At 45.2% G+C, this 24356-nt stretch overlaps 1 protein-coding gene across 1 annotated transcript in view; it reads right to left on the bottom strand.

Annotated features, from left to right (window-relative positions):
- The window catches only part of PROSER2 (proline and serine rich 2), a 43661-nt gene extending 23921 nt beyond the window's left edge, over window positions 1-19740 (bottom strand). Inside the window, exon 1 of the mRNA XM_008002257.3 lies at window positions 19600-19740. The gene's annotated coding sequence lies outside the window, so the exon portion shown is untranslated. The remainder of the gene's footprint in view (window positions 1-19599) is intronic.
- Window positions 19741-24356: the final 4616 nt, after the last annotated feature.

The following is a 24356-nucleotide window of genomic DNA, read 5'->3' as shown; positions in this document are numbered from 1 at the left end:
CAAACAAACAAAAAAAACAAAACCAAATCCCAGAAACCTTCCTCTCTGGCAGTTAGACAGACACCATGGCCTGGCCGGAGTCTATCTAACTGTTCAAAGCTGTTCCAGTGCTGGATGAAATGTAAAACACCTGTGATTGCCCACGTCCAGGGACAGGCAGGAGGAAAGGCTATCATCCTAAAAAATAACCAGAGTAATGTGGAAGACAACCAAATAGAACTTTTTAGGAAGAAAAAATTGATAACAAACTTGACAGACAGGGTAAACAGAAGATCAAATATTCAAATATAGCTAGACAGAGAATGTAAGAAAGAAAAGTGATCTGAAGAAACCTAGCATTGGTCCAGACTGTAGCACAGAGAGATGTGAAAACCACTGAGAGGTTAAGAGACCAGCACAGGTTGAGAAGGGTTATGTCTATGTCTAAGGTTTGTGTTTAACTGGAGTTTCTCAGAGGGGAGGAGAGCAGATGAGGCGGAAGTAGTGTTCGAGGCTGGGTGCAGTGGCTCACGCCTGTAATGTCAGCACTTTGGAAGGCCGAGGCAGGCGAATCACTTGAGGTCAGGATTTCGAGACCACCTGGCTAACGTGGTAAAACCCCATCTCTACTAAAAATACAAAAATTAGCCAGGCGTAGGCACACCTGTAATCCCAGCTACTTGGGAGGTTGAGGCAGGAGAGTCGCTTGAACCTGGGAGGTAGAGGATGCAGTGAGCTGAGATCGTGCCACTGCGCTCCAGCCTGGGCAACAGAGTGAGGCTCCGTCTCCAGAATGAATGAATGAATGAATGAATGAGGTAATGTTCAAGGAGACAATGGCTGAGCGTGTTTCACAATGGATGAAAGACACTGTGTGGTACAGCTTCGGTCTGAGAGTACCCCCATCAGAACCATTCTCCAGCTTTCTCTGGCCTCACTCTCCTGGCTCGGGAGCAGGAAGGTATCAGATGGGCACCCTTGCTGTGGGGCTGCTGGTTCAGTCCAGCCAATGAGACCCCAGCATGAAAGGCAGGCTGCCAGCTCCCTGTAGGCCGGTGGGTCCTGCCGAGAACCCCAGCCTCTGCCCTTCCTCTCAGCTCCCTCCCTTTCCCCCAGGGCCCAGGGGTGCTAACAGCTACTGAGTGTCACTGCCCTCTAGGTACCGAACCATCCTCTGCTGCTTTCCCTAACCCTGCCTATATTTTTTGTAAATAATCTATTAATTAAACTTTCCTAAATTATTCATTTCTGTGTGTATCCTCTGTATCCCATTGACTGATAAAGACATCAATCCACATACAGAGGAATTCTCATGAATCCCACACAGAATAAAAATTTGAAATGTACTATGAGACAATCACAATTAGACCACAGAACACCGAAAACAAGAAAAAGTCAAAAGCAGCTACAAATCTCGAAAGCAGTCTCGAAACAGTCGTTACAAGGCTGTGGGGAAACAAGGCGCTCTGAGGCTCCGCTGGTGGGAGTGTAAACTGGCATAATGCCTCCGGGGGCAACGGCACAATATCTATCAAAATGTAAAATCTATTCCCACTCACCTAGCAAGTCCATTTGGGGAAATTTATCCTACTGAGAAATTGCACACACACAGGGACATACGTATTAGGTTGCTATAAAAGTAATCAGGTTTTTTTCCATTATTTTCAGTGGCAAAAGTCATGATTACTTTTGCACCAACCTTATAACGTTACTCACTGTAGAATTGTCTGTAATAACAAAAATCCCCAAAATAACCTAAGTGTCTAACATAAGGGGCTGGTTAAATAGAGTACATCCATGTAACTGAATACTAATCAGCTGTATAAAGAACGGGGAAGGCTGGGCGTGGTAGCTCACGCCTGTAATCCCAGCACTTTGGGAGGCCAAGGTGGGTGGATCACTTGAGGTCAGGAGTTTGAGACCAGCCTGGCCAACATGGTGAAAGCCTGTCTCTAGTAAAAAACACAAGTATTAGCCGGACGTGGTAGCTCATGCCTGTAATCCCAGCTACAAGAGAGGCTGGGGTGGGAGAATCACTTGAACCCGGGAGGCAGAGGATGCAGTGAGCTGAGATCATGCCACTGCACTGCGGCCTGGGTGACAGAGCGAGACTCCGTCTCAAAAAAAAAAAAAAAAAAAAAAAAGAGGAAGCTCTCCATGTACTGAGAGTAAAGATGTCTGGGTATACTACTGAGCAAAAAAATGCAAAGTCTAGGACTATATATAAAATACTATGCATTGTGTAAAACCAAGAGATTACAGATTAAGAATGTATATTTGTATTTGTTGTAGTATGCATAAGAAACTTTGGAAGGATATACAAGTCAACAACAATTGTTGGCTGTGAGGGGTAGAAGTGAATTAAGGACAAGAGTTAAATGGAGAATTTTTAGAAATATAATATCCTTTTCTTTTTTAACCATATGAATGTATTACCTTTTGAAAAACTTAAAGATATTGTAAAAATATGCAAAGTGGCTGGGTGCGGTGGCTCATACCTGTAATCCCAGTGCTTTGGGAGGCTGAGGTGGGAGCATTTCTTGAGGTTGGGAGTTGAAGACCAGCCTGGGCAGCACAGTGAGACCTTATCTCTATAAGAAATTTTAAAAATAGCCAGGCATGGCGGCACATGCCTGTAGTGCTAGCTGCTGGGGAGGCTGCGGTGGGAGGATCACTTGAGCCCAGGAGTTGGAGGTGGCAGTGAGCTGTGATCATGCCACTGGACTCCAGCCTGGGTGGTGGGGCAAAGACCCTGTCTCAAACAATCAAATGCACTCAAAGAAAAGACAGATTATTTTCAAAGAAGTAATAATTACACTGACTTATTGAAACAGCAGCAATGGAAACAATAATATTGTGGAAAAAAAAAAAACCCTCAACCTAAACCTATATGTACTATAAAAACATTCTTTTTTTTGAGATGGAGTCTCGCTCTGTCACCCAGGCTGGAGTGCAGTGGCATGATCTTGGCTCACTGCAACCTCTGCCTCCCAAGTTCAAGCAATTCCCCTGCCTCGGCCTCCCGAGTAGCTGGGATTACAGGCATGTGCTACCATGCGTGGCTAATTTTTGTATCTTTAGTAGAGATGGGGTTTCACCATGTTGGCCAGGCTGGTCTCGAACTCCTGACCTCAGGTGATCTGCCCACCTCTGCCTCCCGAAGTGCTGGGATTACAGGCGTGAGCCATTGCACCTGGCCTATAAAAATATTCTTTCAAGAACAATGGCAAAATAGTATAGAAAATGCAAATTTCTAGAAGTTCCATTTCATCTGAAACCAAGACAGGTTGAAAAACACACACATTGACACACATATACATATATGTATACAAACATATATTCGTGAAAAATTACTAAAGGTTTTAACCGCTGAAAACCTGTACCTCAGATTAAAAAAATGTTTGTGGAAAAAAAGACCAAGGGAAAATGTTATAAATTTCTATATAAATAAAAACAGAGTTTTAAAAAGGCTCTATTTCAGGGAGGAAAGATGTGGACTAAATAGGCGAGTAAATGTCAACAAACACTGAGTGTGTCAAACAATCCTGTTTTCTACGACAAGGCAGAGCTGAAACACGCCACAGTGACAGCACACACGGGAGGGAGGGGATCTGAGTTCTGAAGGAAGTTAAAATATTGACCAACTTTAAAATTCTATAAGCATTCATGTTAAAATTTCTAGAGAAACAACTTAAAAAACCCAGAATATTTATCATCTAAATTACAGGAGGTGATAAATGAAAGATTAAAAAATAAATCATTCCAAAAGAAGGCAAGGATAAAAGAAAAAACAGAAGAGGACAAATAAAAAGCATAAATTATGATAAAAATCTAAATATCTGCATAATTACATTTAATGGAAAATGATCCAGTTAAAAGAAAAACATTGTCACACTGGATTTTTTTTTTTTTGAAATGGAGTCTTGCTCTGTCGCCAGGCTGGAGTGCAGTGGCACCATCTCAACTCACTGTAACCTCCGCCTCCCGGGTTCAAGTGATTCTCTTGCGTTAGCCTCCCAAGTAGCTGGGACTACAGGCTCACGTCACCACACCCGGCTAATTTTTTGTATTTTAGTAGAGACGGGGTTTCACGTGTTGCCTCCTGAGCTCAGGCAATCCACCTGCCTCGGCGTCCCAAAATTCTGGGATTACAGGTGTGAGCCACCGCGCCCAGCCTTTAGCACCCCTTTCTTGGCAACTGATATATCAAGCATGAGAATATAGAAGACTTGAACAATATAATGGGAAGTTTGATCTAATCAACATTTTTTTTTTTTTTTTTAATGAGACGGGAGTCTCACTCTGTGGCCCAGGCTGAACTGCAGTGGCGCCATCTTGGCTCACTGCAAGCTCTGCCTCCCGGGTTCAAGGGATTCTCCTGCCTCAGCCTCCCAAGGAGCTGGGACTACAGGCATCACCACCACGCCCGGCTTATTTTTTGTATTTTTAGTAGAGACAGGGTTTCACACGCATATCCAGGCTCGCACGCCAGTGGTGAGTCTGGGGGGTGAGTGTGTGGGGGGGAAGACCTGATTGTTCCAAAACAGATACCTGCCCGCCTCACTCACCGGAGGGCACCTGCGTGTGTCCTTCAGGCACCTGAGTCTGGCTGCCACCAACACAGAAAAGGAAGGTTTCCTGGAGGCTAAAGAAACGATTTATCAGGTCATTTTAGCACCTTGGAGCCTTTGAAAGACCCAGTATGTCAGGAGATGATACAGGCAGATAAGTTACGATTTAATGAGGGAAGAAAGGACACGATAGCCTAGAAACCCCAGGGCAATTCAGGAGGGAAGCCCAAAGACGGCAAGGGTGTAGTAACAGAAGAGGAAAAACACCGAAGGTAACCTTTTCTAACACCACAGTTCAGCTCAAAACTAACCAGGGAAAGGTTAACCCGATGCACTTTACTGAAGAATATAAGCTGGAACAAATAACATGAAGTTTCCCACATTCTACTATCAGGTTTTGCACCGAGTAAATGTGGGGGAAGGAAATCGTGTCTTGTAAGACTTGGATTCCCTACAGACAGCTTCAACCAAATCACAAGGTATTTACTGTCTCTGGTAGTTCTGAACGTGAATGGAAAAAGCGTTCTCCTTAGTCAAGTCACGTAGAACCAATCTTGCTTAGCAAGTCTATGTTACATTTTAAAAAGAGAACTGTCCCAACTCATTGCCATTGCAAACACTTCACAAAAACAGGTCCAGGCTGGGTCTGAACACTCAACCCCATGTGTATTGCTGCAGTTCTCCTTTATCTGAGGGGGTATGTTCCAAGAGCATCAGTGGATGCTTGAAACTGCAGACAGCACCAATCCCAACCCATCTGCCAGCAATCGGAGCTTGTTTGTGTTCATGTCTTCTACCTACAAAGGTAACTAAGCACTTGTCACACAGTGGCCATAACTTGTACAGTATGAAGTGTGACAGCAAAACTCATATACATTTCTTTTTCCTTCTGCACAACTTCACAGATAGAAGATGATGTGTTCTTACAGTAGGTCTTAGCGACCTCAGCATTTGATTTTTTTTTCTCCTCTAAGTTGAGAACTTTCACCCTTTTCAGTTAAAGGAAGCACTGGGTAGCTTCTCTCCAGCATATACAAATTGCCAGCCAGCATCATGTCTCTTCTGCTTCAGGGCCATTACTCAATAAAAGTGACTTGAACATAAGCACTGTGACATAGAGAGCTGACCTGAGAACTGAGGTGGCCACTAAGTGATGGGCAGGTGGGGACGCCGGGCAAAGGAGGATTCGCACGCAGGAGGCGATGGATCGGAACGACATTTCATCCCACTGCTCACAATGGTGCACAATTTAAAACTTATGAAGGAGTTATTTCTGGAATTTTCCATGGAATATTTTTGGATCACGGTTGACTGCAAGTAACTGAAACCATGGAAAGCAAAACCCTGTGTAAGAGAGGACTTTGGTATAGGTTTATAGACTCTCCTACCCTGTCCAGACACCCACCATTAACCAGCACTTTTAAGATACAGTCAAGACAAGCACAGTTGAGCTGGGAAAGAGGTAGAAATGAGCTTCTAAAAGACGTTCTCCTTCCTGTGTCAGGACACGCAGTAGGGCAGAGGTCAGTGAGCACACTTAACACACTACAGCAGGGTCGAAGTGCACATCTACACGCTAGGAAGGGGCTGGCGTGCACACCATGAGTTACGTGAAGATTTGTTCCAAAATAGAGAATAAACATATCTTAGGCAAGAAATTGTCTTTAAAGTTATATCCTGGTCAGGTGCGGTGGCTCACGCCTGTAATCCCAGCACTTTGGGAGGCCGAGGTGGGAGGATTACCTGAGGCCAGGAGTTCGAGACCAGCCTGGCTAACATGGTGAAACCCCGTCTCTACCAAAAATACAAAAATTAACCAGACATGGTGGTATGAGCCTGTAATCCCAACTACTTGGGAAGCTGAGATGGGAGAATCACTTGAACCTGGAAGGTGGAGGCTGCAGTGAGCAGAGATCACACCACTGTACACCAGCCTGGTCAACAGAGCGAGACTCTGTCTCAAAAAAATAAAAAAAATTAGCTGGGCATAGTGGTGGACGCCTATAATCCCAGCTACTCGGGAGACTGAGGCAGGAGGATCACTTGAACCCGGAAGGCAGAGGTTGCAGTGAGCCAAGATCGTGCCACTGCACTGCAGCCTGGGCGACAGAGCGAGACTCCATCTCTAAATAAATAAATAAATAAATAAAGCCACATCCCTAAAAATCCCTATATGGTGACTTAACAGCCAAGCCCTTTTCCAAAAGCTGTGTTTTCCTTGACCTTCAAGAGCACCATGAATGAGAGCGTGTCACAGTGGGGGTCCTTCTGAATCACCCCGCTCATTACCGTGAGTGGGCTTCTTCATTCGGGTAAGTGGTGGGTGAAAATAAAGATCGTAAACACAAAACAGCCATTGTTGGCCCTAATGCTAGTGGCTCTTGACAACACTCATCCATGTGAACAGGCATCAGTGTCTTTTATGTGACAGGCACTTTGCTTTGATTTTACTCAAACAAAGAAGAGAGTCCTGCTTTTTCATCGTTTCTATCTGCTTCTGTGTTACTTCCGATTTTTATGTAATTGTGCATTAACAAAAATGAGTTTTATAATAAGAAACGTACTAGAAGAGGAAGCAATGAATGATGTCAAGACTCTTCTATAGTTTTTAAAACTCAATTCATAAATTAAAGGAAACGGAGTCCATACATTCTATTTTCTATTATTCCACTTAAGTAGGGCTTTAAAAAACAAACTCTTAGACTAAATTAACCATTTCCTTTTCACTCTGAAAATAATGTCTAGACTACTCTCGTAAAAATAGGATTTTACCCCAGTTATCGTGACACACCCGAGAGCTCTGATCACAGGCCTGGTTCCTTTTCTACGTTCACACACCAAGCCCAATGTCCATGTCATCCCTGTCCCTGCCGCACCAAAGCTGCACATTCAAACACAAGTGCACAGAGCCGACCTCAGGCAGAGGCAAGAGGAAAAGGGGCCCCTACAGCGTTTTCTTCCTCCAAGGTCAAAAGAAACCAACACTCGTATCACACCTACCTGTAAACTGCCAGATATTTCAAAAACTAACATCTCTTTTCTTTTCTTTCTTTTTTTTTTTTTTTAAGACAGATTCTCACTCTGTTGCTCAGGCTGGAATACAGTGGCACGATCTTAGCTCACTGCAACTTCTGCCTCCCAGGTTCAAACGATTCTCCTGCCTCAGCCTCCCAAGTAGCTGAGACTACAGGCGCCCACCACCATGCCTGGCAAATTTTTGTATTTTTAGTAGAGACAGGGTTTTACCATGTTGGCCAGGCTGGTCTTGAACTCCTGACATCAGGTGATCCTCCCACCTCGGCCTCACAACGTGCTGGGATTGATTACAGGGGTAAGCCACTGTGCCCAGCCTCAATAACTAACATTTCTAAAATCCCAGTTTACTCTTGATACCACAGGCCAGGCAAGGTGGCCGAGTGTTATTTATATATTTTTTTGAGAAGAAATCTTGCTCTGTCACCCAGACTGGAGTGCAATGGTACGATCTCGGCTCACTGCAACCTCCACCACCCGGGTTCAAGTGATTCTCCTGCCTCAGCTTCCTGAGTAGCTGGGATTACAGGCACCCGCCAACACGCCCAGCTAATTTTGGTATTTTTAGTAGAGACAGGGTTTCACCAGGTTGGCCAGGCTGGTCTCGAACTCCTGACCTCAAGTGATCCACCAGCCTTAGCCTCCCAAAGTGCTGAGATTACAGGCGTGAGCCACCGTGCCCTGCCAGGTGGCCGAGTTTTCATTTTCCTAATCTGTACTGCCAAGGAGCCGATCTGTAAGAAGGTGAGGCTTTAAAAAGTATCTCTCTAGAATCTGGCCTAGCCTTGTCTCTTCCACCTTCCTTTCCACAATTTAAACCAGGTCTCCTTCGAAAGTGCTACTCACAGCTGGGCGTGGTGGCTCATGCCTGTAATCCCAGCTCTTTGGGAGGCCGAGATGGGTGGGTCACGAGGTCAAGAGATCGAAATCATTCTGGCTAACATGGTAAAATCCCATCTCTACTAAAAATACAAAAATTAGCTGGGCGTGGTGGCGGGTGCCTGTAATCCCAACTACTTGGGAGTCTGAGGCAGGAGAATCGCTTGAACCCGAGAAGCAGAGGTTGCAGTAAGCTGAGATCACACCACTGCACTCCAGTCTGGGAGACGGAGTGAGACTCTGTCTCAAAAAAAAAAAAAAAAACAAAGTGCTACTTGCTTGGGAACCCCTTCCCACTGCCTCCCTGCTGCCCTCCTCCCAGGCTTCAAAGCTTAGCTCAAAAACTCTACTGAACCCGGTCAAGCCTTCGTGACTCTCTCATCACTGGCCTCCCCGCTGGACTCCCATGCCTGCTGTTGATACCCACCGCTGGCTCACTCTATGTGCCATTTCTCCCATTTGGATACAATTGATCCCATAAGGTTTCTGTATATAATTCTTATTTTCCTCCATTAGATGATACACTCCTTGTAGCCAAAGCTTTTTTTTTTTTTTTTGAGATGGAGTCTCACTCTTGTCACCCAGGCTGGACTGCAATGGTGTGATCTCGTCTCACTGCAACCTCCGCCTCCTGGGTTCAAGCGATTCTCCTGCCTCGGCTTCCAGAGTAACTGGGATTATAGATGCCAGCCACCACACCCGGCTAATTTTTGTATTTTGAGTAGAGATGGGGTTTCACCACAGTGGCCAGGCTGGTCTCGAATTCCTGATCTTGGCCTCCCAAAGTGCTGGGATTACAGGCGTAAGCCACCACACCCAGCCAGCAAAGCTTTTTAATTAAAAAAATTTTTTTTGGTGATGGGGTCTCGCTATGTCACCCGGGCTGGCCTGGACCACCTGGACTCAAACAATCCTCCTGCCTCAGCCTCCTGAGTTGGGACTACAGATGTGAGCCACTGTACCCAGCAAAGACCAAAAAAAAAAAAAAAAAAAGCCACAACTTTTTGTATAATACTTGTCACACAAAATACAGACTTAATCACTATTTATTACTTAACCAAAACTCATATTTAAAAAATCTAAAACCAGCCAGGCACTTTGGGAGGCTGAGGTGGGCGGATCACTTGAGGTCAGGAGTTTGAGACCAGCCTGGCCAACATGGTGAAACCCTGTCTCTACCAAAAAATACAAAAATTAGCCAGGCATGGTGGCGTGTGCCTGTAATCCCAGCTACTCAGGAGGCTGAGGCAGGAGAATGGCGTGAACCTGGGAGATGGAAGATGCCCTAAGCAAAGACCTAGCCACTGCACTCCAGCCTGGGTGACAGAGGGATAGCCTGTCTCAAAAACAAAACAAAACTCTAAAACCATCTTATTAAAAAAAAAGATAGAGTACCCTAAAAACAGACCTTGGATCTAAAAGAAAAGCTTAAATACTTGAGTAGTTTCAAACATGTTAACATCGGTGTGGTTATCATCCTTCCCCCTCCACCATATTTATAGATCAAATCCTTCCAATTTAAGAGAAATTAATCTCATCCAATCTGTACATTTACATCGGGAAATGGGGCAGATGAGGGGAGTGACTTTAAACACAGCAGTAGAAAGGATGCTTAACCCAGCTTCATAAATAACAATGTATTAAAAAAGCTGACATCAATACACATTACACACGCTAACCCAGTAACACCTCCCAATATTAACAGGTAATCCATGTCAATATGAATGTGTATGCATCTACAAATGTAATCCATGACCAAAATTAATCTTAAAAATGGGCCTCCACAGAAATACAGAGGCCGCAGTAAAATAAATATGAAGCACATGAAGAAGCAACTACTCTTTAGTCTGCGCTATTTCTCAATTTCAAGAAAAAACCTTGGAAAGAAAAGAATGCTTCCAAAAATTCTCCCTAAGTAAACTAGGACTGTATCCCAGCACTGAAGACCAAAGCAAGATCCAGGTGGAAGCTGGCTGCTGGGAGCGTAGGCAGTTTTGTTTTGGAGTTTGAAAACGTCGACGCGGTCACGGTTTAGCACCCTTTTCATATGACTCTGCTTTTCCTCCGAATTGGGATTTCCCTTACTTCTGAAATGCCTTACGTAAGAACTTAGAACCTTAAACACAGATTTTAAAAGGCTAGTAATTCTACTTCCTGGAAGAATAATCATGCTTTCACTTAGTTTTTTTTTTTTTTTTTAAAGTTCTTTCTGAACAATGTACAGAAACAAGGTTGATTTCAAACTGTCTCTGTTGTGAATAGTCTCAGCTGTGTTCATAGGAGCAGTGATTTACTCCCAGCCACACATCACATGGAAGTAATTGATTCGCCCACACTTAAAGCAAACAAGTTCACCAGGTCGCCTTACCTAGAGAGGCTGGGTTAACAGGCCCTGAGGGAAGAAGTTTCCTACTGCCAGTTCACCATCACTGAAAAAGATACCAAAACCAGAGTCTCCTCAAGTAAAATCTCACCTGAACACAATCTTGACCAGATGACTGATTGGGTCCTAGTAACAAAAAGGAATGATCCAGAACGCAGGCGAGGGGAGGTCAACCAGAGCAAAGTCTAGCTGGGGGAACAGTTCTAGCTGACGCAATGTTTGCAAACTGCTATCAATCTCCAAGGTTTTGGAAAATAATGAAAATTGAAAAAAGAAATGTTTGTGAAGATAGACACTGCACATTTTTACTCAGTACATTTTTGAAAAATGGACAGTTGGTATGTCTATTACGTTTCTGGATTCCTGAGCAAATTATTTATGGACAGAAGAAAATTCCAGTTGAAGTTGTTATTCTTTTATGACACAAGCTTGCGTGCTTTGTCTTTATTTGCTTAGCAAATATCACCGAGCACCCAGCATGTGCTTCACTAATGAGATAAATGTAGTACTTCTTGCTAGGAAGGAATTGTTACACCTTATTGTTTTACAGGGTTCTATAGTGCTCTCCCAACACCCCCACCCCAAGAGGCTCAAAATTCTTGGCTGAATTTTTCATCCATGCTCCCAGTGAAAAGAAAGCTGGCTTAGAGCATGTTCATTTAGCACTGGTATTTATAACACCTGGTTAGACTGGCAGCCGTGGTCTGATTTACATATCTTATCTCAAGTTGAACAGATTTAAATCCACAACAGGTTGGAACCAGCTCACACAAGACCTCCTGCTGGGAATCCAACGCATGAAACTTTTAACCTCATCTGCCAAAGTCCCTTTGCGAGCCGGAGGATGGATGATGTCAGTAAGGTAAGGCGAGTAACAACCTCCTCCCTGGGAAGGGGCTAGAGGCTGCTTCTCCTCCGCTCTTCCTACACCTCCAGGGAACCTGCTCGCAAATTCCTCAAGTCAATCCAAGTCTGTCGGCACAAAGGCATTTCCCAGTTTTAACAGGCCGGGGAGAAACAAGGGGTTTTTAGCACATTTTTAAGCAATGGGGACCACCAAATGTTTGTTGAAAAACTTGGAAGACTCCAACTAACAGTTTCCATGTTACTATTTTCAGAAGTCCAAGGAATGCCTATGAACCCCTCTCAGAGAAATCAGGGCGCCTTTAACTAGCTTAAGGGTAGCGTCTGCTATGGAAAACAGATGGAGATGTCTCAGGGACTAAATAGTAAAGTCAGCTACGGAAAACAAATGGCGATTTCTCAGGGACTAAACCTAGAAGTACCACTGGACCCAGCAATCTCACTGCTGGTTATCTACCTACAGGGAGAGAAATGATTACATCAAAAGACACCTGCACTTGCACCTTTACCGTGGCGCTGTTCGCACTTGCACCTTTACCGCGATGATGATCGCACTTGCACCTTTACCGCAGCGCTGTTCACAGTAACCATCACGGAATCAATCTAGCGGTGCATCGAGAGACGACAGGATAAAGAAAATGTGATATATAAACACCATGGACGACTACTCAGCCATAAAAATGAATGCAATCATATCTTTTGCAGCAACATGGATGGAACTGAAGGCGTTATCCTAAGTGAAAGACTAACTCTGAAAGTCAAATGCTGCATGTTCTCACAAGTGGGAACTAAATGATGGGTCCACATAAATCCACAGAGCGAAATAATGGACACAGGAGACTCCAAAACGTGGGAAGGTCCATGGAGAGGGGATGGGGGTGCTGAAAAACTGCCTATTGCGGCTGGCACAGTGACTTACATCTGTAATCCCAGCACTTTGGGAGGCTGAGGTAGGGGGATCGCTTGAGCTCAGGAGTTCGAGGCCAACATGGCAAAACCCTGTCTCTACTAAAATGCAAAAATTAGCCAGGCATGGAGGCACATGCCTGTAGTCCCAGATACTCCAGAGGCTGAGGTGGGAGAACTGCTTGGGCCCAGGAGGTGAAGGCTGCAGTGAGCCAAGATCACGCCACTGCACTCCAGCCGGGTGACAGAGCGGGACTCGGTTAAAAAAAAAAAAAAATTCAAGAGTCAAGAAAAATAAAGAAAATTAACAGAGCAGACTCACCTCATGTACATTTTGGTGCCATCTCATTCTTAAAGTAATATTGCTGGCATTAGCAGGAGCTCATGCAACAAATTCACTGGTTACCTAGTGTAGATGGAGGGCAATTTGTGGCATATGAAGAAACTGAGGTACAGCACCTCTAAGTCAGTTTGGCAAGTCTGACAGAGCTGGTTCTAGTTTTCTACTCTAGCACAATACTTTATTTATTTATTTATTTTTTTCTGAGACAGAGTCTCGGTCTGTCTTCTAGGCTAGAGTGCAGTGGCACCATCTCAGCTCACTGCAGCCTCAACCTCCTGAGCTCAAGCAATTCTCCTGCCTCAGCCTCCTGCATAGCTGGGTCTACAGGTACACACTACCAAACCCGGCTAATGCTTACATTTTTTGTAGATGGGGGTCTCCCTATGTTGCCCAGGCTGGTCTCAAACTCCTGGGTTCAAGCAATCCTCCCACCTTGGCCTCCCAAAGTGTTGGGATTACAGGCATGATCTAGCATGCCCGGGTATGTAATACTTTTAAAAAACTTTTTTTTTGCACCTAAAATTCAATTCGACAATTGACATGCCTGGTGTCTTCCCCTTGTTCATACCATCTTATATCTTCCTATTTCTATGCTGCCTTCCTCAGTCCCTAACATCCTGTTCAACTTCAAGTTAATCCCTCCATGTGTAAATGTCTCCTCCACGGGAGCGCGGAGAAACAAGCTCTACCACTGCAACCTACTCAGAAACTTTCGCTGGCCCATGCCCCCACCTGGAAGGCTAATCCCTTTTAGCGTAATAAGTGACTCCTCAATTCTACCGTGTTGGCCTAAATTTTCCCCTATACTGCCCTTGTCAGCCCAGCTCAAATGCTACGTTCTCCAGCTGGTGGTTCTGACACCCCTGACAGAAAGACTCTCTTTGTGCTCTGCTCCCAGAACACCTGTGGGTCTCTGTTATCAATTCACATTGGACAGTGAATGTCTCCTTTACCCAAGCAAAGCTTCATGGGAGCAGGGTCCACGCTGTCTTAGTCACCTCCCTATTCCCAGCGTGTTAGGAACTCAAATCTTCACTACAACTCTTAACATTCTCTGCATGTTTGTTTGTTTATTTTGGAGACAGAGTCTCGCTGTGTTGTCCAGGCTGGAGTGCAGTGGTGCACTCTCAGCTCACTGCAACCTCCGCCTCCCGAGTTCAAGTGATTCTCCTGCTTCAGCCTCCTAGGTAGCTGGAATTACAGGCACGCACCACCGCGCCCAGCTAATCTTTTGTATTTTCAGTAGAGATGGGGTTTCACCACGTTGACCAGGGTGGTCTAGAATTCCTGACCTCAGGTGATCCACTCGCCTTGGCCTCCCAAAGTGCTGGGATTACAGGTGTGAGCCACCGTGCCCGGCCAAAATGCTCTGAATATTTATAGAAAATGCCAAATGCACCATTTTTAGAGGCAGCATTAGACTCGACTCAACTGTTTATAGTCTAGTACAAAAGAGTATAAACATATTTTTTTTTTCCACACAGAGAGTTCCTTTAAGTAATATGTGCAAACTAAATGGTTTGAAATACGCTCAGAATCAGGTTTGTAAAGGAAAGCTATGGTGAATCTCCAGTTTCAAGGTCTGAGAAGGGCCTGAGAAGTCATTCAGTCTTACCCCAAATTTTACGGACCAGGAGACCGAGTTTCAGAAGGGTGAAGGGTGAACCTTGAGGCCACACAGCTATCAGGGGCTGAAACCTGATGCAGATTCCCTAAATTCCAGTGTAGCACTGTTCTTTTCCCCTATATGCCCATTAACCTAATTAAAAAAAAATAAAATGTAATCTGTGTACATCACAAAAAGACATATATCAAAAAGAGAAGGTGGCTCATGCCTGTAATCCCAGCATTTTAGGGGGCTAAGGTTGGGGGACTGCTTGAACCCAGGAGTTCAAGACCATCCTGTGCAACACAGCAAGACCCATCTCTATCAAAAATACAAAAATTAGCCAGGCATGGTGGCATGCACCTGTAGTCCCAGCTACTCTGGAGGCTGAGGTGGGAGGATCATCTGAGCCTGGGAGGTTGAGGCTGTAGTGAGCTGTGATTGTGCCACTGCACTCCAGTCTGGGTGACAGAGTGAGACCATGTCTCAAAAAAAAAAAAAAAGAGGACTTCCATGTTTGTATGCACAATGACCAGCCCAACAGCTTGGCACATTGTACAGGATCAATCCATAAATACTGTACTGCCAGATGAACTGATCAATACCCCAGGCTTGGGGGCAAGAACTACCACAGGCAGAAGATTAAAAATGTCAAAGCACAAGTCAGACAACTGGCTTCCCAGGATATGGAGAAGCAGCCTGAAAGACAAGGCCGGAAAAAACCCACAACAGAATGAAGCATTGGGAAGGAACCCAAATATACAAACCAAGCCCTATACAAATAACTGCACTTACGCACATGCAAAATTTCACGATACAAAAAATAACACAAAAAGAGAATCAAGTTCTCGCCAGACATTTCTCTAAAGGTGTGGCGAACAAGCATCTGAAGAGATGTCCAGCATTGAAGTCCTTCGGGAAATGCACCAAAACCACCATGAGATACTACTTCGTACCCACTAGGAGGACCGAGATTTTTTTCTTTTTTTTGTAAAGGAAGGCCAAGTGTGGTCACTCATGCCTGTAGTACCAGCACTTTGGAAGGCAGACGTGGGCAGATCGCTTGAGCCCAGGAGTTTGAGACTAGCCTGGGTAACATGGCAAAACCCAGCCTCTACAAAAAACACAAAAACACAGCTGGACGTGGTGGCACAGGCTTGTAGTCCTAGCTACCTTGGAGGCTGAGGTGGGAGGATCACTTGAGCTTGGAAGGTTGAGGCTGCAGTGAGCTGAGATCATGCCATTGCACTCCAGCCTGGGCAAGAGAGTGAAATCCTGTCTCAGGAATAAAAAAAAAAAAAAAAAGGCCGGGCGTGGTGGCTCATGCCTATAATCCCAGCACTTTGGGAGGCCGAGGCAGGTGGATCACGAGGTCAGGAGATCGAGACCATCCTGGCTAACACGGTGAAATCCTGTCTCTAACTAAAAATACAAAATATTAGCCGGGCATGGTGGCCGGTGCCTGTGGTCCCAGCTACTGGGGAGGCTGAAGCGGGAGAATGTCGTGAACCTGGGAGTTGGAGCTTGCAGTGAGCTGAGATCGCACCACTGCCCTCCAGCCTGGGTGACAGAGTGAGACTCCGTCTCAAAAAAAATAAATAAATAAAAATAAAAATAAATAAATAAATAAAAAGGCAGGAGGAAATAAGTGGTTGACAAGGATGTCGAGAAAATGGAACCTTCACACATTGCTAGAGGGAACACAAAACGGCACAACTGCTATCGAAGACAGTTGGCAGCTCCTCAGCAAGTTAATCACAGAATTACCATATGACCCGGGGAATTCTACTTTCAGATACAGACCCAAAAGAACTGACAACAGGTGTTCACACAAAAACTTGGACACAACAGTTCATAGCAGTACTATTCACAATAGCCAAAAGGTGGAAACAACGCAAAGTCATTCATCTGATGAATGGGCGAATAGAATGCGATCTGTCCACACAATGGAACATTATTCAGCCATCAAAAGGAGGGAAGCAACGATGCATGCTGCGACATGGACGGACCTTGAACACATTGTGCTAAGTCAAAGACACCAGACACAAGAGGCCACAGATTCTAAGATTCCATGTGTATAAACATCCAGAAGGGGCAAGTCTACCAAGACAGAAGGAGATCAGTGGTTGCCAGGGGTTGGGAGAGGGGAACGGGAATCGTCTGCTTAATGGGTTTCCTTTTGGAGTGATGAAAAAGTTCTGGAACTCGACAGTGGTGATGATTGCCTAACATTGGGAATGGAATGTACTTAATGCCACCGATTTGTGCCCTTTAAAGTGGTAAATTTTATGTTCTATGTATTTGACTGTAATAAAAAAGATAAACAGCATCAAGTCTTCACGGTACTAGAGTCTCTGGCAATACCCAGTCAGAAGACACATGTTCACGAAGAGCTCTCCCATCCCTGTCCCACAAGGCAGAATGCTCTCCCCATATGATCCTTTCCTGCCCATCCTGAATGTACAGATTACAAACCCAGCACCAACTTTCTTTTTTTAATTTTAATTTTTATTTTTTTTAATTTTTGAGATGGAGTCTCGCTCTGTCGCCCAGGCTGGAGTGCAGTGGCCGGATCTCAGCTCACTGCAAGCTCCGCCTTTCAGGTTCACACCATTCTCCTGCCTCAGCCTCCCGAGTAGCTGGGACTACAGGCGCCCACCACCTCGCCCGGCTAGTTTTTTGTATTTTTTAGTAGAGATGGGGTTTCACCGTGTTCGCCAGGATGGTCTCGATCTCCTGACCTCGTGATCCGCCCCTCTCGGCCTCCCAAAGTACTGGGATTACAGGCGTGAGCCACCGCGCCTGGCCAAAATACTCTTAGTTTTCAAGATGAATGCTGCCAGTCTAGAAAGGGGACAAGGGCATTATGGACAGGGGCAGCTTCACTGTGGGTTCCGCAGACAGAGGCTGTCGTTGCTACTGGCTGGACATAACCCGTGCAGAGGGCAGCGCCTCCGTGAACACAGGATTTCCTATGGTGGCCAGGAGACCCCTCAGAGTGGAGCGGGGATGGCTGCAGTCTATCGGGGCGGAGTTGCAAGGCCCTCTTCTCAGAGCACACAGGCAGCTAGGAAGCCACCAAGTGCAAAGGAAGGTGACACGCGGAGATGGCCTTCACCGTCAAAGGAAAGAGCTCGGGTTCTGGGATGCTCCTAGGATTCCCCTGGCACCTCCCGAATGGCCTCTGTGCCACTGGCAGCTGTCCCACAACACTGCAGGTAAGATGCACTTGAACTTGTAGTTCTAGAGGCTCCCCTGTTCTCAGCTCTGCTCTACCCAGGCCCTTCCTCTCTCCCCCTTCAGGTTTCCAGGCTCCACTCCTGGAGTTATCTGAGATGATCTTCCAAATCAACACACAGTGCCAACTCTGGGCGCCTCGGGTGTCTGAGAACTTTCGAACCAAGGCCAGGTATCTCTTCAGCTGCTGATGAAGGCTTGCTTGATCTGGTTTTAATCAGTTTGGGCCATGTGGCTGTTATCTAGAAATGACTGTATGCTGGATGACCAGTCACGGCTCTGCGCACCGTAGGTGGTCAGTCTACAAATATTCCTGAATGAATTAACGAGCAAATCCCACCCCCCCGCGACCCCCCCGCAACCAGAGATTCAAACACGCTCAAACTTTCCTAAAAGCATCGCTCCTCTTCCCAGCTTTCGCTCCACTATCACTCTAATTTTGGATTTCTGATTTCTAGTAATGGAGAAAATATGTTACTTTTAAATCATCAGCATCTAAAATTTTCAAAGAAAGCTCATCTGAAGTGCTGTTACCAAGGGATATAATCCAATCGCATTAAAATGGCTATTACTAGTCTGGACAAGAAAACACACAAGATTCCATACATACGCTGTCAACTTTGGCAAGAAAGATTTTAGACAACTTCCATCCTTCCCACCCAATCCCAAGTCAATAGGGCATTTGTTTGTGTTTCCACATTGGCTTCACGAACGAAAATACCTCCTCCACCTAGAAAAACAACCAGTAAAATTCAGACACAGAACTTGGAGGGCAAACTTTTTAGTGCATGCTGGGACACTTTTATGTAGTGTTTTTAAAAAATAACGTAGAAAAGTTATTTTTAATAAAGTTTTCTCCTATAAGCATTTCCCTCAAGTTTCCACATATGCCTGGTTTGGTCTTTCGATACCTTTCAGAAATACAGATTCTTAAAAATGTTCTCCGTTAAAATTGGAGCCAGAAAGAAACTTCTTCCTACAGATTTGAACGTTTTACTCTGTTTAGGGTGGAAAAAGACACACACAGTCATTTTCCTTCACTCACTTTTAACTTCTCTGCTCTGCACGCACGAGGTTCTGGTAAAGAGTTAAAAGTTTTCTGAGGTTAGTTCCTGCGGTTAAGAAAAAAAAAAAAAATACACCAAACAACTAGATGCTTAAATTTAGACTCCGTAAAACAATACTGGGAAACTTTCAAAGCCTTGGAGAAATACTGGAGTTTATTTTATTGCCTTTTGTTCAATTTCATCACACGGGTCACATTTTCTCCTCTATTTTAGTCCCTCCCGCCGGCTGGGCTGGGCAGACCCTGCACATTCCCGCGTGATTCCAGGACCTGGGGGCCCGGGTGGAACAGGTGGCTCCGCCCGCCGTGTCGGACCCGCACCCTCTCCGCGAGGCCGCATGGGGGTCCCACAGCGCAAGGGAGAGGGGTCCCGGGCTGGGGGACAGGCGTCGGGGACAGCGGGGACGCTCTGCGCCCAAGGCTGGGAAACCCGCCTCCACCCCTGCGCCCCCAGGACAGCCCCAGACTCGGAACCCAGCGCGCTCCCCGCCGCGCCCCGACTCAGAGGTCTCCGAGGAGGCAGCGACGCCCCGGGGTCAGGGTTCGGGCACCGGGTGGCCTCTGCGGCAGCTCCGGGCTCCCCCAGTCGGAGCGAGAAGCGCGCAAGGCAGGGTCCGGCGCCCCCTCTCTGCCCGACCCGCCGGCGTCCCAGCCAGACGCCACTGCCGCCACCGCCGCCAGGACGCCCTCCCGTCGCTCCAGCCCTGCCTGGAGTCCTAGGGCCGCACTCACCTCGCGGGAGAGCCCTACTCCGGGACTCAGGTGTCCACGCCGCCAGCGACCCGGAGCCCTCACGCCGCCGCCCGTCCGGCGCAGATTGTCCCGGGCCGCCCTGCCGCGCGCTCTCCCCCGTGCGCGCCCACCCGTGCGCGCTCCACCGCCCACCGCGCGCTCGCGCCGCCGGGACTCGCGATCCTCAGGCACGCACTGCGCGAGCCCGCGGCACTTAAAGGGCCAGGCCCCGCCGCGCTGCGGGACCCCGCGGCCGCCTCCCGAGTGCCCTCGGTCAAGGTGTGAAGTTCGAGTTGGGGGACATCACCGTGAAAATCCCCAACCCCATCGCCGAGCGACCCAGGCGGAGAAAAGCAATAGGGATGTGTGTCTGAAACTTGCAAGAGATGGGACCTTAATTTAATCTAATTTTTCTTGAGACAGCGTCTTGCTATGTTGCCCAGGCTGGAGTGCACGTTGTGCGATCTTGGCTCACTGCAACCTCCACCTCCCAAGCTCAAGTGATCCTCCCAGCTCAGCCTCCCAAGTAGCTGGTACCACAGGTGCATGCCACCACACCCAGCTAATTTTAAAATTTTTTGTAGAGATGGGTGGGAGTCTCATTATATTGCCCAGGCTGATCTCGAACTCCTGGGCTCAAGCGATCCTCTCACTTCAGCCTCCCAAAGTGCTGGGATTACAGGCCTGAGCCACTGCACTTGGCCTTTAATTTTTTCTTTTCTTTTTTATTATCATCAGCTTTGAGAGGCTATTTTATACTTAATCATGCTGATGCAATTTATTGCATACCTGTACCCTCAGACACAGCATTTAATGTGCCTACACCAAATACCTTATTTCATCTAATCCTTAAAATGTTTTTCTGGTTTCTTAACCCCATTTTACAGAGCAGGAAAGCTGAGGTTCAGACAGCTGAAGAAACTCATGGGAGAATTTTTGGCTCATTGCATTTTCTTCTTCAGGCTATCACCGTGGAAATATCTCCCAAGGTTAATAGCTGGTTGCGGAAGGCTTTTGTAAGTTGGTGGAAATTAATGTTACTGGGTTTAATTCAGTAGGCAGGGAGAAAGCAAGGATTATGGGATTGTATTAATTGTAGGGTTTGTTACATACTGAAATAGCAAATGTTATAACAATCTAGATTCCCAAAATGTTTGTGTTGACTCCCATTTTACAGAAAACTAAGAAGGAAGTGGTTGCACAGAATGACTGAGTCACTGGCCCCACTCAGGGTTGAGCCCCAATGCCTTAGTCCTGAGGTCATTTCTTTGCCCTCCCCAGAAAGAGATACCTGATTAAAGGGAAGAAAACTTTTCCTCTAATAACACATTGGCCTCACCTAACTCCCTGCATCTTTAATTAATGTTTACAAAGCACTTTACCCAACATGCTACTTAATTGGGTCAGTATTATTATCCTCTCTTTCTGAACAAAATCCAGGAGACAATCAACCCTGACAGTCCTTAATCCTCAGTGAATAATAAACCTAAGCTTTCTGGTTTTGTTCTTCTATTTTCCCTCTCACATTTTTGTCTCATGTTGTGTTAAATATGAACGCATCTGTCATGAAGTGACATAATAAATGGTAATATTAAACACCTGCCTATAGGTGACAGGTAATATGGCAGCTGCTGTCTTTAAGGAATTTATTCTATTTTATTTTTTGAGACAGGGCCTTGTTCTGTTGCCCAGACTAGAGTGCAGTGGCGAGATTGTAGCTTACTGCAGCCTCCAACTCCTGGGCTCAAGTGATTCTCCTGCCTTGGCCTCCCAAGCTGGGACTACAGGCACGAACCATTATGCCTGGCTAATTTTTTATTTTTCTTTTTGTAGAGATAGGGTCTCACTCCCACAGTAGTCTCAAATTTCTGGGCTCAAGCGATCCTCTCCCCTGGGCCACTCAAACTGCTGGGATTAAAAGCATGAGCCACCACACCCGGCCCTTTAAGGAAATCAGATCAAGTGAAAAAAAATTTTTTTCCCTTGGTTTTGGTAAATGATAAATAATTTTGATAAATGTTGATAAATGCTTCCTAGAATTATTTTTCTTTTTATTATTATTCTTTTTGCTTGGTTAAACTTTTATGGTGCCTTTTTTCACAGGTGAAAAAGAAATGAGAAGGATGAGATTGAAGGATGATGGGGTTAGAAAGGAAGAACGGGAAAAGAAAAAGGCAGAAAAATAGCAGAAAATGAAGAAGGAAGAAAATGTGACTGAGAAGGCTTCAACCAACAGGCAGGCAGGCACGTGAGGCCAGCCCCAGCTAGCATGTCCTAAATCTTTATCGGAATCATGATCAGGTGGCCCTCGGGTGGCCTGGCACAGACCTGGCCAGAAAGTTAGCTCAGGCTGGCCCACCGCCCTGATGCTCCCCTGGCCTAGGCACCTTTGTGACAACTGAATGCACAAAGGGACTAAAAAGTGAGAAAGGACAGTGAAGCCAGGTCAGAGGAAAAGAAATAGTTTACAGGGGAAATTTAAAGATGGTTATTTGGCCGGGCACGGTGGCTCATGCCTGTAATCCCATCACTTTGGAGAGGCCAAGGTAAGCGGATCGCCCGAGGTCAGGAGTTTGAGACCAGCCTGGCCAACACGGTGAAATCCCATCTCTATCAAAAATGCAAAAATTAGCTGGGCATGGTGGCACATGCCTGTAATACCAGCTCCTCAGGAGGCTGAGTTAGGAGAGTTGCTTGAACCCAGGAGGTAGAGGTTGCAGTGAGCCGAGATTGCGCCACTGCACTCCAGACTAGGTGACAGGGACTGTCTCAAAAATAACTAAATAAAGATAGTTATTTGTGAAAGTACTTAGATAATGTCCATGGGAAAAGAAATGAATAAAGAAATATCTGGAGGGTCTTTGTACTGTTAGAGTTTTAAAACCTACGAAATTTTTAAAATTTCACTGTAATGTCACTTGACTTTTTCATAAATGTTTTCTGAGGCTAGTCTTTGCTCAGAAAATCCTGAAAATACATGACCCCCAAATATTAAAGAAATATTAATGAACTTTATATAGGTTAAAAATTTTAAAGCTAAAAAATAAGCTAGGTCTTTTTATGTTATAAAGGAGTATATTAATTACTGTATAAAATTGACTTCAGGGCCGGGCGCGGTGGCTCAAGCCTATAATCCCAGCACTTTGGGAGGCCCAGGCGGGCGGATCACGAGGTCAGGAGATCGAGACCATCCTGGCTAACACGGTGAAAACCCTTCTCTACTAAAAATACAAAAAATTAGCCGGGCGTGGTGGCGGGCGCCTGTATTCCCAGCTACTCCGGAGGCTGAGGCAGGAGAATGGCGTGAACCCGGGAGGCGGAGCTTGCAGTGAGCGGAGATCGCGCCACTGTACTCCAGCCTGGGCGACAGAGCGAGACTCCGTCTCAAAAAAAAAAAAAAATTGACTTCAGAAATTGTAATATATATCATGACCACTAGAGGGAGGCAGACAGGAAAGAAGAAAGAAAAGTAAGAAAATTTCATAACTTTACTAAAAAGTCGACAGCAGTTTGGATCTGACAAGGGAGATGTAAAAGACATGATTTGTTATTACCTTAAGCTGTTTATCTATCCTTTTTGAGCCTCAGTTCCCCATCCATATAATGAGGCTATTAACACCTACCCTATAAGACCAAAATAAAAGTATTTTCAAGTGTATCTGAACAAATTGAACAAATAATAGGCGAGAAAAGTTAACAAAATTAAGAAAATGAAGAAGAATATGGGAAATTGACCCACTTATTATTGAAACATAGTCTAAGGCTATACTGATGAAATGTATCATAATAGAACAATATAACCCAGGAAAAGCTAGTGTACGCTTTCATATGTGATAAAAGTCATCAAAAATAAATGAAAAAGAGATGGAGTCTCAATAAATGAAGGTAAGAAAGGTAGTAATTTGAAAAGATAATCAAGTTAAGCCCTTACCTATCATTATATGCTGAAAGATGTTCTAGCTACACTACATAATTTTAAGGTTGAGCGGGGTGTCTCACGCCTGTAATCCCAGCACTTTGGGAGGCTGAGGCAGAAGGATTTTGCTTGAGCCCAGAAATTCAAGACCAGCTTGAGCAACATAGTGAGACCCCTGTCTCTACAAAAAATACAAAAATTAGCCAGTGTGGTAGTGCATGCCTGTAGTCTCAGCAGCTCACAAGGCTGAGATGGGAGGATCACCTAAGCCTGAGGGGGTTGAGGCTGCAGTGAGCTGTGATCGCACCACTGCACTCCAGCTTGGAGATACAGAGAGACCCTGTCTCAAAAAAACAAAAAAAAGAATTTTAAAATTAGGGGAACATATAGGCAAATATTTATGTGATCTCAAGGTGAGCAAAGAAAAGAAATAGAATACTAAGAAAGGAAATGACCATTAGACTAGGTTGCATAAAATTTAAAAAATTCTGGTAACTAAAAATATTGCAAACAGAATCCTAAAAGACAAAAAAAATCTGAAACGACAAAACTCTGCATAACAAATCCAAGAGTTAATTTCATCTTCAGGAGCACACATAGATTGATAAGAAAACCCTAATAACTCTGTGGGGAAATATCCTCAAAGAGAAAATTAAAGTGGTTAGTAATTAACCATGTGTATATCTGTGTAAGTGTCGGTTATTATATTTTAAAGGGTTTCGGTTACCTAGTAATTTCAAAAATAAAAATGTTAAATAACATACAATATTTTCACCTTATAAATTAGAAAATATATTTTAGGTTCTAATATTCAATGCTGGCAGGAGTGCAAAGAAATGGG

The sequence above is a fragment of the Chlorocebus sabaeus genome, chromosome 9 (genome assembly GCF_047675955.1).
Source record: "Chlorocebus sabaeus isolate Y175 chromosome 9, mChlSab1.0.hap1, whole genome shotgun sequence".
NCBI classification, from domain to species: Eukaryota; Metazoa; Chordata; class Mammalia; order Primates; family Cercopithecidae; genus Chlorocebus; species Chlorocebus sabaeus.
Note: the sequence above shows the minus strand (reverse complement) of the source record. Positions and strands in the feature narration are given on the sequence as shown.